At 46.9% G+C, this 12,130-nt stretch overlaps 1 long non-coding RNA gene across 1 annotated transcript; it reads right to left on the bottom strand.

Moving 5' to 3' along the window:
• Nucleotides 1-194: 194 nt before the first annotated feature.
• Nucleotides 195-6,143, bottom strand: LOC103905350. The gene is made up of 4 exons (XR_657944.2): nucleotides 5,984-6,143; nucleotides 4,561-4,617; nucleotides 830-895; nucleotides 195-461 (listed from the first exon to the last, which is right to left on the bottom strand). It is a non-coding gene; the product is annotated as an uncharacterized LOC103905350 (long non-coding RNA).
• Between the last annotated feature and the right edge of the window lie 5,987 nt (nucleotides 6,144-12,130).

Raw genomic sequence — 12,130 nt, 5'->3', positions numbered from 1 at the left:
CCCGGGTTTAGCCGAGCCCCCGTCCCAGCCTAAACCTGGAGGCCGGGGGTGTCTCTCCGCCAGAGCGCGGGGCTCCCGACCCCGCAGGAAGGGAGCAGGCCTCGGGCAAAGGCCCGGCCAGCCCTGAGGCAGAAACGCGCTCGTTCGCCGAGGAGAAACAGCGCAGAGCTTTTAAACCTTGACAGTAAACGGTCGAGCTGCTTCATTAACACAGCGCTGGGAAGGAAGGAATTCATGGCATGGTGGATGGGGTTTTTTTTTTCTCCTTTCACTTCTCCTGAAAGCGATAATTGGGACTGGAAACCAGTGTAAAAGCTCGGCCGGGTGTCGATGGCAGCGGCGAGCTCTGGCTTGCCACCCCAGTAAAACAGCGGGTGACACAGTGGTGAGACCCCGTGAGTTTTCAGACTTCCTCCTTTCAGTGACCAGGCCCTCCTTTGGATACTGCCTCGGAAATGCTCCTAAGAATCAATAGAATCATAGAATCATTGAGGTTGGAAAAGACCTCTAAGATCATCGAGTCCAACCATCGACCCAACACCACCATGCCCACTAAACCATGTCCCTAAGCGCCTCATCTACACGTCTTTTAAATACCTCCAGGGATGGGGACTCAACCACTTCCCTGGGCAGCCTGTTCCAATGTTTCACCACTCTTTCAGTAAAGAAATTTTTCCTTATATCCAATCTAAACCTCCCCTGGCGCAACTTGAGGCCATTTCCTCTCGTCCTAAAAAGAAATGCAAGAAACAATCAAATAAAGGTGAAAATCCTTGGTTAGCCTGATGAGCCAACCAAGCGAGAACGAACAAACACAGCTGAACGGTACCATCACTCTTCAAAGTTGCTCCAAGTTATCAGCGGGCACCTGCAGCTCTTGGTGTTTGCTGATGGCCTGGGGAAGGAAGCACGCCGGGTGTTAGCACCAGTGACGACTAAAGGCACCGTACACAAGAAAGCTGGTGAGAAACTAACATTTCTTGCCCTCAGATGTTCGATTTTCTTGTGAGGTTTAAGATAGGAGCCTATAGCCAGCTCAAACATAATGCTGAATGATAAAGCGGTAATTCAGAAATGAACGGTCAAACAAAAAAAATGAGCCTTCTGATAATGATATGATTATTTCAGCTGCTCTTAGTACTACCACAGGCATTCGGTTTGTGCAGTCATTTATTTTCAATAAACATTGGATTCTTCCTGGTTTCTGAAATTTTAAGCAGATTATAAGTGCAACCTTGAGGGCTAGAAACGCCCTACTTAAACTGAGATCATCCCGTAACATCAGGCTTGCAAAATCTTGGCTCTTACTAAGACAATGTTAAATTCATCAGAAACATTAGAAGTTACTGAGCTGTAAACTCGGATTAAATCAATTTTCCTCTAAGCAGTTCTTTCTACGAAGTTTTATTCGGTCTTCGAACCTTCCCAGCAATGTGTGATTTCCCATGCGTGACTGCATAGGTCTGTGTGTGTAAAGGGCAGCGCCAAGGCCTGTGTCAGCACAACGGCACTTTTAGAGACACTCTGAACGCCTGAAGGAAACAGGCAGCCTACGGCTTCCTCCGTTTTACTGTTTTCTGTTGCTTCTGTCAGTTAACCATCAGAAGAAATTAAGATCTGTAAGTTAATGTGGGTCGTACCTATTGCTTCAGCAGGCTGCCAGGTACATTTGAAATCTCCTGTTCCCCTCCCACACAAATGTTTATGTTAAAAAAAAAAGTTGTAACTGCTGGGCGGACTTGCATTACTGTTTTCACACTGTAGTATTTTCAGCAGCTTGCAGGTACCTCAAACAAGCCTTGCGTTTGGCTGAAGAGGCTTGTCAAAAGTTAGGAGTTGTCCTCCTGAAGCACAGACTCATGTATAACTGGACACTCGATATTGGCAGTTCATCGGAGAGCATGTTTCGCTGCTTCAGAAAGACTAACCTTGAACCTACAAAACACTAAACCATTTCTTTTACGTGATGTTTGCTGTTCGTGCTCTCTTTCCGCCTAACCTTTTTGCCTGTGACTGACAAAGGCACACTTGGAACTATCAGAAGAAAGTTGCCCAGCAGCTTATAGATTGCAAGCTATTCCTGTTCATTTTTTCCAATCCTCATTACATCATTTCATGAAAAGGCTGTGCAACAGCACAGTTGGCAAGCAATTGAGCAAAAAGTCCATTAATAGTAGGAATATTTCCTCTGTAGTTTGGATAGTCTGCGCCACCCATGATTAAATGTCAGTAAGATTAGGGAAGTCCTACATTCTGCTTTCTGGATCACTTGCAATTTGCACAACACACATTATCTTCGATGACAGCAGATTTATGTGGCCAGAATAGGGGACACTGCGTTGCACAGCCATGTGTCATGGTATCTTGGTGACCAACGTGAAGAGTGTTTAGCACTCAGGTCTTACAAGAGTTTAGGTTCAGCTATACCCAGACCTTTTCTGTTGGCTGTGCAACTGACTCTCTCAAACTACTGTCACATTGTGTTTTAATTTTGACTTTAAAATTTGACGTTGGCTGTGCAACTGACTCTCTCAAACTAGTCACGTTGTGTTTTAATTTTGACTTTATTTCATATTGTTTTCCTATGGCTTGGGTTAAGCCTTCTTTTATCTTGTGCCGTTCTTCCTGAAGAATGCATTTACAAGCATTCTCAGGAAGAAGCCTGCTAAAAACATTAACATAGTCAGGCTGGACTTCCCATCACGACATTCACATTCAGTAATTGCAAGCTCATTTTTTGCATCTGGCAATGCTTCGCGCGCTACTTTCTATCATATTATTTTCAGTAGCTAATAGTTAATTGCACGCCTGACCATTATTCATTAAGCTATTAGAATTAGAGGGGAGACCCTGGCCTTTCTCATTCAAATCCAGTAGATTAAAGATGTCGGTGTATGCAGGGAAAAGAGCCTGGTAATCCAAATTACTTCTTCCAGTACACTTTTACACACAAACATCACAGCTGCCCAGGGACTGATCCATCCTCTCAGCAGAGTGCATGCGCAGTGTTACTTTGAATTCACGTCGGCTCTCAGCTGCTTCGTTGGTCTGAAGTAGAGGCATGCTTCGTGCTGCCCACAGGGAAAAGTCAATGTATTGTCTGCCTACATAGGCTTCACATTGTTGAAGACAATCTCTGTTTTCCCTTGGACGAGATCCCGTCGGAAACAATGGAGCAAGCTCTCTTGTTTACAGCTTAGCTATTATACACAGAGCACAGACGCGAACATCAGCCAATTTAGGGACAGTAATGCTTAGCTTCCTCGTTATGACAGCTGGCGAGGACAATTTAAGTGTGCAAAAATAAGCTAAGCTTTTTTGATGAATGTTTCCAAATATATATACAGAAGGCAATTAAGTCAGAGAACTGGTGGACCTAGATGCAGAAAAATCCACCAAGGCTCCGCTTGCACACACCTCAGAGCATCTCAGCAGAGTGGCACACATCGTGTGTGCACACGCATGCATGCATCTGTCTGTCCGTCTGAGGCAGTCCCAGCCTGGGCCAAGGGTAAGTAGCTGTTAGTTTGGGAGCCCGGAGGGGAGTTTTAAGAGGGCATGACACATGGTTACCGCAAGTTTGCGCGGACAGGGCCATGCATAGCATCATGCGGCAAGAGCATTTGAGGTTGGCAAAGACTTCGCGTAGGGTAAGGCCTAGGGTATGCTATTAAAAAAAAGGGAACGTTTCCATGACTCTTACACCCACTTTAATATCATTCATACTGACTCTACCTGTGCCCTTCTTGTGCACGATCTTTCCAAATGATGGCAGTGATCTTACTGTGGGCTGAAAACGTGACTTTTAAACAGATACTGGACAATATTTGCACAACGTAAATTCTGAGCTTGTAAAAACAGAAGCCAGATTTTTGTTGATACAGTCCCTGAACACAAACTTAGCATGTGACTTAGGCATCCAGTTAGACCTTCAGCGAGAGGGCTCCCTTGATGTGAGCACAGAGCTCACTGTAGTTGGACAAGCCAGAATATCCAGGAATACACAATGTTTCATTTATCATCTGTAGAAACGGTTCCCCCCTAGCTTTAAAATGCTTGCTTTTTGCCATGCTAGTTTAATGGCTAGAATAAATAACAGAAAAAAGCAACAACTGTTCCAAATCCAGTGAGCACGAGAGAGCTGAATATGCCTCCAATATTACATCAACAAAAATACAGTAACCTTTTTTCAAAGCTCAAAGTCCTGTAAATAAGATAAACTGTGCATCCAGTCAAATATTTGTTATGGAGAACTTCCATTCCACCCACAAACTTCAGTGCAATTCAGCTCACAGACCTTATGTAAACACAAAAGCAACCCTAAACTTGGCTCCAAGGCTGATCATGTGTCTGGAAATTTGACACTGACCTCAACTGTGAGTTTTGAAAGCTGTTTACCAAAAACATCTGGGCTCCACTTGTTCTGTAAGATATCCTAAAAATGGAATCGTGATTAACTGGAAACATTGTGCAAATTTTTCAGTCATTTCTTTTAGGTGCCCAAATTTCTACATGTGGGAACCCCAGGTTTTGGGCAACAGGTTTTCACTGAGTACTTACAGCACAGAATGCAAATCACGGGGTTATGCAGAACGGCTAGTTCCTGGAAACACAGTCCTAAGACAGAAAGACAAAGGACATTTGAAGTTACTCTAGGAAATTTCCTTGGGAGACGATTGAACAGTAAGCTGTTCTGCTATAGGAAAAAAGTCCCAAAGACAAAATAAACTCTAACAGTCTGTCCTACAGGGTTTTCTAGAAAAGTAATATAAAACCCGTTTTAGACAGACAAACATTTTCTAAGTTTTGTTACAGGTTTTTTCTCTCTCTTGGAACATTTTTGCACACAGTCGGTCTAAACAAAATGCCTGAGATTACAATTCTCTAATTTGTTCAGAATACCCTTTGTCCTGCTTTTGGCAGGGACAGAGTTAATTTCCTTCCTAGTAGCTGGTCCAGTGCTGTGTTTTGGATTTAGGAGGAGAACAATGTTGATAACACACCCATGTTTTAGTTGTTGCTAATTAGTGCTTACACTAGTCAAGGACTTTTCAGCTCCCCACGCTCTACCGACTGAGAAGGCTGGGGGTGCACAAGAAGCTGGGAGGGGGCACAGCCAAACTGGCCAAAGGGACATTCCACACCATGTGCCGTTGTGCTCAGTACAGAAACTGGGGAAAGCCGGCCGGGGGGGCCGCTGCTCGGGGCCTGGCTGGGCATCGGTCGGTGGGTGGTGAGCAACTGCACTGTGCATCACTTGCTTTGTGTATTATTATTATTTTATTTCAATTATTAAACTGTTTTTATCTCAACCCACGAGTTTCTCTCACTTCTACTCTTCCAATTCTCTCCCCCATCCCATTGAGGGGGGGACTGAGCGAGCAGCTGTGTGGTGCTCAGTTGCCGACTGAGGTTAAACCACGACACCCTTTTAATTTCATTTTTCTTCTTTGACATGCCTCTAAAAATGTGCTTAGAGGCAAGAGAGTGAGGAAGAGCAATGTTAATAATACAATAATTCTGTCTGCCCGGCATGGCCAGAAGCAGAATTTGTTGAATTTACTAGCATGTATCAGCCCCATTTAACCTAATTTCAAGACTGACTCCACTACCTGTGACTGAAAAGCTTTAGCTCTGATCCCAGTGACAGCCTTTGCACTAGCTGGACACACTGTAGCTTTCACAAGGCAGATTTGCCAAGTTGCAAAAGCCACAATTAGTTTAATGTTGATATTCCACCACAGGCCACAATCCACAGCATTTGCTATACTGTCATCATCCTCTTGGAGTGTGATCCACTTTTTTTCCCCCCCTCTCAGGTTTACAAAGGGTGGAGGGTGGGTATCATTCTCATTCCTTATTTCTGTTGTACTTAACTTTTTCCTCAAATACTGAAAAGCTGGGAAAAAGCCGCGCTTGCAAATAGAACCACCCAGCTAAAGTCAACAACCATAGGGAAATTTCTCAATACACCAAAAATCACCTCCTTCCTATGACGAATTCCCCTGCAAAACACTGGTAAGTATTGAAGCCTTCATGAGTGATCGGGCAGCTTTCATTCTGCGTAGGATACGCAGGCGAAATGTTCTTTTTTAAAGATGAGGTTTCATTTGGGAATCTGTCAAAGAGACAAACTTTAAACAGGTGTCTATCCCCTCTGTCCCTCAGGCTGTCGGCTGAGGCCATCAGTTAATTTTGTGAGGATGCACAACAGCGCGTCACAGGCACAGACGCTGGAGTTGGCACGCTAACAGCACTACGCCTGGCCCCACGTGCGACGCAGGGAGCCCGCGTGCTCCCAGCACAGTGCCGTAGCGCGTCCTAAGGTTATCAAGTGGCGGCACTGTACTTGGGTCAGCAAGAGGCAGAGGCTGGTGAGGGAAGGAAGGCAGCAGTACAGCAGCCTTTAAAAGCTTCCCTATCCCATGACTGCGCCCATAAACCAGGCTATCCATCTGCCAGTGCATGCTCATATTTGTAATTACTGCTCATCCCCGAGATGCCATTTTGACAGTTTGTGTAGCACCAGGTTGGAACAGACATTATACAGCATTAAGCCTTCCAGAGTAGGTGGTGTTTGCTTTTATATTTAGCCACCCAAAACGGGGCAGGCGGACAAATGCTTTCAAGCGTGATGAGAACAAGCTTTTACAGGGAGCTTGCAGTTGAACACCAGCTTAAAGAACATGCGCCAGCCTGATAAAAGCACCAGCTCCGCCCCAAAAACAAGCAGCGGCCCATGTCACGATCTCTCTCGGGCAGGACACGCTGATGGGGGGGGCGCCTCCAAACTGCTGTTGTTGAGCAGGTCTCTCCAGGAACTCATTTCATGGTTTATTTAGAGGAAGCGAAGATACTGGATCGTCTTAGTGGCTTAGAAGAACTGGAGGGATTTTCTCTATTGAGGTGAGGCATAGATTGGTAGAAAGTAGAAAGCAAGTAGAAAGCAGGAGTTTTCTGAGATTCTGTAGGAAAAGCTGGTGCCTGCTATGCTGTAAAGGGACACTGAAAATACCCATGTGGTTTATGCAGCTGCGATGCAGCCACAACTCCACAGGCTCCACACGCACACCCACTTGCACACCTTTCCTGCTGGGTGTTATTTCCTCCTAAGCCATGTCCGGCCCCTCGCCATCAGGGTAAAAATATTTAAAAGCAGTTCAAGAGGCTCAAGTTGGATCTGCTCCTACATGTGCTACCTGTGGAGCGGCCAGCTAGTGTTGAAGTGCGGAGTATTTGCCCCTGCAAAGTCACCTCTGGATGAGCTGGACACAGCTCCTTCCACAAGCCAGCAGCAGCTGGCGGGAAAGCGATCCACTGCTGCTTTCCCTGTGCCAGAACCGCTTCTGCCCCGCATGCTGAACAAACTGGGCAAAAGGAGGGCCAAGACCTTAGAACCTGGTTCACCCTTTTCAAACTTAGTCCACCACAGCATTTGTGGGGGAAAAAAAAAAGCAATTAAACTGGACAGAGAGAGAAATAAAGTGGGGAAAATGGTCAGCAGGCTCTACTGGGGCAAGACCTGACCCTGATATTAATACATAGGATCGGATATGAGGACCATGTATAAGTCGTCGTCTTCAACTCAGCAGATGTTGGACCATGCCTGCAGATAGCAACATTTCAGCAACCACTAAAACAGTTGCAGAACAGGCCACCTGCTCCATGCTAGATAACACAGAAGGGCAGCTCCAGGAGTACGCGCTGCTACCGAAAGGAGTATATAAACTCCTTAGCAATCACATCGGGCTATTTCAGACTGTAGCACTAGCTGTGTTGGCAGATGCTCTGCTGAACCGACTAGGAAGAATCATTAAACCCAGGCAGACCACTAGCCTCTTAAACCGTGGCCATCAGCTAATGTTGCCCTGTGGTTTTGGTCAGCACGCTGGAAAGATACTCCCACTAAAAGCTGTTATTGTCAGTCTCGTGTGGTAGCAAATGATGGCAGTCTGCAAGGCTCTCAGAATTTTCTAGGAGAGCAGCCAGCTTCATTTCAGGTTTAAGACAGCCGGAGGAATGCTCTGCCTGGTCTAAAGAATCAGTCCTTCCCTTCAGTTGCTCTGTTATGAGTAGGCTTGCTCAGTCATGCATGGCCACTGCCTAAAACCTGTCTAAATAGGCAGTGATGACCAAGGCTGAAACCAGTCAAATCAGGAACTTTCCAGTCTGACGAGAAGAAAAAAAAAAAAGATTTCCGCTCCACACTTACTTAGCACAGGCTGGACTCCTTGCCTTTCGTTTGATGCTCTTGGTTGCTTCTAAAAGCCATTGTGAAAGGGACACAACCCACAGGACAGCAGGAGGCTCGGAGTAAAGCTACACCGTGCAGCCGAAACATTCACACAGCTTGAGGCTGTCAAAAAGGGGAGACTGCATTCCTCACACATACACACCCAAACACACCTTATTTGCCTCTTTTCCCTGTCTCCAGCCACCCTGCTTACCCCACACTAGCTTCAGCGTTCATCAGGGCCTCTACAGGCCAGTTCAGCTCATGAACCTAGCAGAAAACAGAAGAGGAAAAATGAACCATTTTTGGCCCGTTTCCAGGGTCGGCTTGGCTGATGGATGGATCTGACAAGCTCCAGAATCGGGTGCAGGGTGGGAAGACAGCAGGTTGCTAGATCAGCTCAAGCATTCAGGTTATGCCTTCATGCCGAGGTGGATGAGGGGTGCTGACCAAGCTCCGTAGCAATGGGAAGCACAAGGTGGGGAGACAGAAGTGAATTGCTTCAAATGCCACAGCCAGATCCTTGAGAGCTAGTACACACCCTTCCTGAAAGCAGAGGGTGCTTCCTCACACCTGCCATGGCCAAGACGTTTGTTCCCAAAACTGCATGGGCTATAAATCCTGTGCCTAATTTGGTCCATGTAACTTCCTGTTTACACAGGCCCTCTGAATTTCTGCTGGCTGTCATGATCCCACCAGAACACCTCCACACATGAAATTAAAGTTTCCAGTGTGTGTGTGTGTGTGTGTGCAAGCCAAGAAAGGAAAAAAGCAACAGCAAAACGGGAGGCGACCACAGCCTTGTTCACAGGGGTCAGTCAGTGCAGGCCTGCGATATGCTCCGATGGCAGCGAGGCACTGAGCACACTGTGGGTTAGGACCTTCGGTGTCGCAGGGCAGACGGAGATGAGACACACCGAGGAGACAGCTCACAGGCAGCCATTCCTCCGATAGGGACTCATGCTGAAACGGCAAAGGCTGAACGCTTAGGATTTGGCCAAGATGCCAGGACACTAAGCAGTGAAGAAGTTAAATCAGGCCCAAAAGGGAAGCGGCTGTAATGAGTTCTCTTACAAAGCATTTCTCCAGCCACGAGGTGCAGATTGAGCAACAGGCTGACATCAGTTAAAAGAACAGGATGGTGGAGGGAGCAGCTCAGATGCTAAACCATGCGGACGTTACTTAGGACACCATGTAAAACATAATTTCTGATTGGGAGGAAAAATAAGCCAGAATTGCAGCATTGTTACTTAATCCAGGAAACTTTGTCAATAAAGTTCAGCTATATGAACTGCTTCAGCATGACCATGCAAAAAAGCTACCAGCCTTTTACTGGAATTCATAAGCGACTGCATCCCTAGCCGCAGCGAGGCTTAACTAGCAGTGAAGACTGCCTGACATTGGCAATTCCTGCTTCCTTCCCTGCCCCTAGAGCCTCACTATAGCAGAGCTTCCCTGGAGAAGATGCTGTGTCAAGGCCAGGTCCTTGCCCAGCAAGGACTATGCGCTCCAGCCCTTGCTCACTCATTATCCCCGAGTGCCTCGCTTTCGGAAGCAAGGGTCAAACGGATCTGCCATCAAACCTCGTGCTTATTTAACTCCCGCTTTTATCACGCACCTCTTTGATCAGTCAGTTCAGATCCGCAGACAAGGAAAAGGCTGTCTCACTGCCCTGTTAAAAAACAATTTTGGATTTAAGATACCCAGTGAGCCAGACCTGCCTATATATACTTTGCCAGCAATTATGAGTGGTCTAAACAGTAGACAAAGTGATATTTGCTGATCCTGCTGTTGAGCCGTAGAGTAGCATTAGGGAAGCGCACGAGTCCCTGCAAAAGATCTCCACTATTTCTCTACCTTTGTTATTTGCCCAGAAGCTCACTTGTTATGAAAAGCCTGTGTTTACTCTCCGCTTTCTTCATCTTTTCATATACTTTGGAGCCACTAGGGCCTACTTCCCTCCCTGTAAATGGGAACATTTCAAGATGAACAGGGTGAACCGTGGTTGTCAGCCTAGTAAAGGAAAGAAGAACATCCACTTCCAGTGTTTTCTACTGAAAACCCTTCTCCTTTGCATCGTTACCTTAGTCCTGCCTGCGAGGCCCGGTGTCATCACAAACTTCCTCGGGTGGGAAGGGTTCAATACCTTCTTGCTCTACTCTAGAGGCCAGAAAAACAGCTCGATCCAGAAGTGGCTCAGCACAGGAGAAAAGAGTACTTCCTAAACTACTTCAACCTAAACCGGCCCATAGCTGCATCACAGTAACACAACCGCACAGAGGCCTACGATAACAAAGCTGACAAACTAGGAAAAAAGCTGGAAATTGAGGGGACTGAAAAGGAAGAAGGAAGGGGGCTGAGAATCTGTCTGTTTCTACAGCCACATCCAGCATAAGAAACACCAGTGAGAGACTGCGGAACGGGAAGAGCAAGTGACACCACCATTACTTTAGATCAACTGGAAACTTTCTCTTCTTGTACTAAGTCCTTCAGAAGTGCCTTCTTCCAGAAACAATTGGTAGGAGACAGTTCTACCCCTTTCCATCGCCCCCAACCATACCCAGACCTCTTTTTGTTTCAGTCAGTTTCTGCTTTCCTCTTAGGTGGGAGTATCAGGATTGAGCAACAGCACCTACGAAAGCAACCAAACCCTAAGGGCTAGGAATTGGGAAGCAGATAGAATCTCTTCCTGACCAGCACATGACCTTTATTCATTTTCCTTCTTTAGAAGGAGATAGCATTTCATTTCCAGGCAACGTGTTTTGTCTGACGTCTGCAATAACCAAACTAAGAAAGGCACTATTCATTTGCCAACAGCAAATTTTAAAAAGCGTCTCTTTTCACCTTCGGAAACTAGCGGATTGTCCTTGCGTTATACCGTCAGTCAGGGGATATGTGAAAGTTTAGAGCACTTAGCTTTAATTTCAGACTTCAGTTGTCTTGCGAAGAATGCTGTCCTTTACAGCTCTTTCTAGGAAGACTTCAGAAACTTTGTTAACATTCCCATCTTGCTTACAGCACCAGGATTACAGTCAACAACTAGCACACTGAGAAGTCGGTCACAACTCCCAGCACCCCTCCTCCTCCCATTTCAACCCCTTCCCCCCAAAACGCAAAGGTTTAATAGAATCTGGGGGAGGGTGGAAGGACAGACTGCCAACTGCCAGTGGTGCCTTCCAGTATCATTACCATTTGCATAGCTAACACACTTGCCTAATCCCGTCATCGTAAGGCAAGAAAGCTCATTTCCCTGTAAGGAATTTCCACTTTGTTGGTCTTCATATACATTAGCTCTGCTTCCTCAAGCTGTACAACTGTGTCATAACTCATCTGAGTCTTCTTTCCCTTAGCAGAACCAATCTGAGTGACACTTTCACCTCATCTGCCTGCCTAAGGCTGCCTGTAACATCAGGGCATCTCCCTGCTCTCAAGCCTACACCAGCCTGTGACCCAGAGCTCCTCCAGCTCAGCGTGACCTCAGCTTGCCGTTACAGCAAGCAAGCGCACTCTGCCAGCCAGGGGGTCCAAAGCAAGTCACCAAACGCTCAGCTGTGAGAACCAGGCAGCCACATCAGTACTCATACAAGCTTTAGGGCTCTGGCGTCTGTGTCAGTGCAGCTCCAGGGAGGAAGGAACCAATGGTAAATGAGAGAGGCGTGCTGGGTACAGCACTGAACTGCCCTTCTCCTCCCTCCAGCCCTGCTGCTCACCCCGCTCACCCCCGTGAGCAGCAGAGACACCTGAACCAGGAACCAGCACCCACCCCGCAGGCACCTCCTCACCCAACAGGGCCAGGAGTGAGAGGGACCAGGGCAGCCGGGCGAGGCAAGCGGGAACCACCCCGGGCACCGGGCCTTGTCCCACCCCGGGCACCTGGCCTTGTCCCACCCCTGCAGC

The sequence above is a fragment of the Aptenodytes forsteri genome, unplaced genomic scaffold (genome assembly GCF_000699145.1).
Source record: "Aptenodytes forsteri isolate BGI_AS27 unplaced genomic scaffold, ASM69914v1 Scaffold202, whole genome shotgun sequence".
Taxonomy (NCBI): Eukaryota; Metazoa; Chordata; class Aves; order Sphenisciformes; family Spheniscidae; genus Aptenodytes; species Aptenodytes forsteri.
This window is presented reverse-complemented; position numbering and strand designations above follow the sequence as displayed.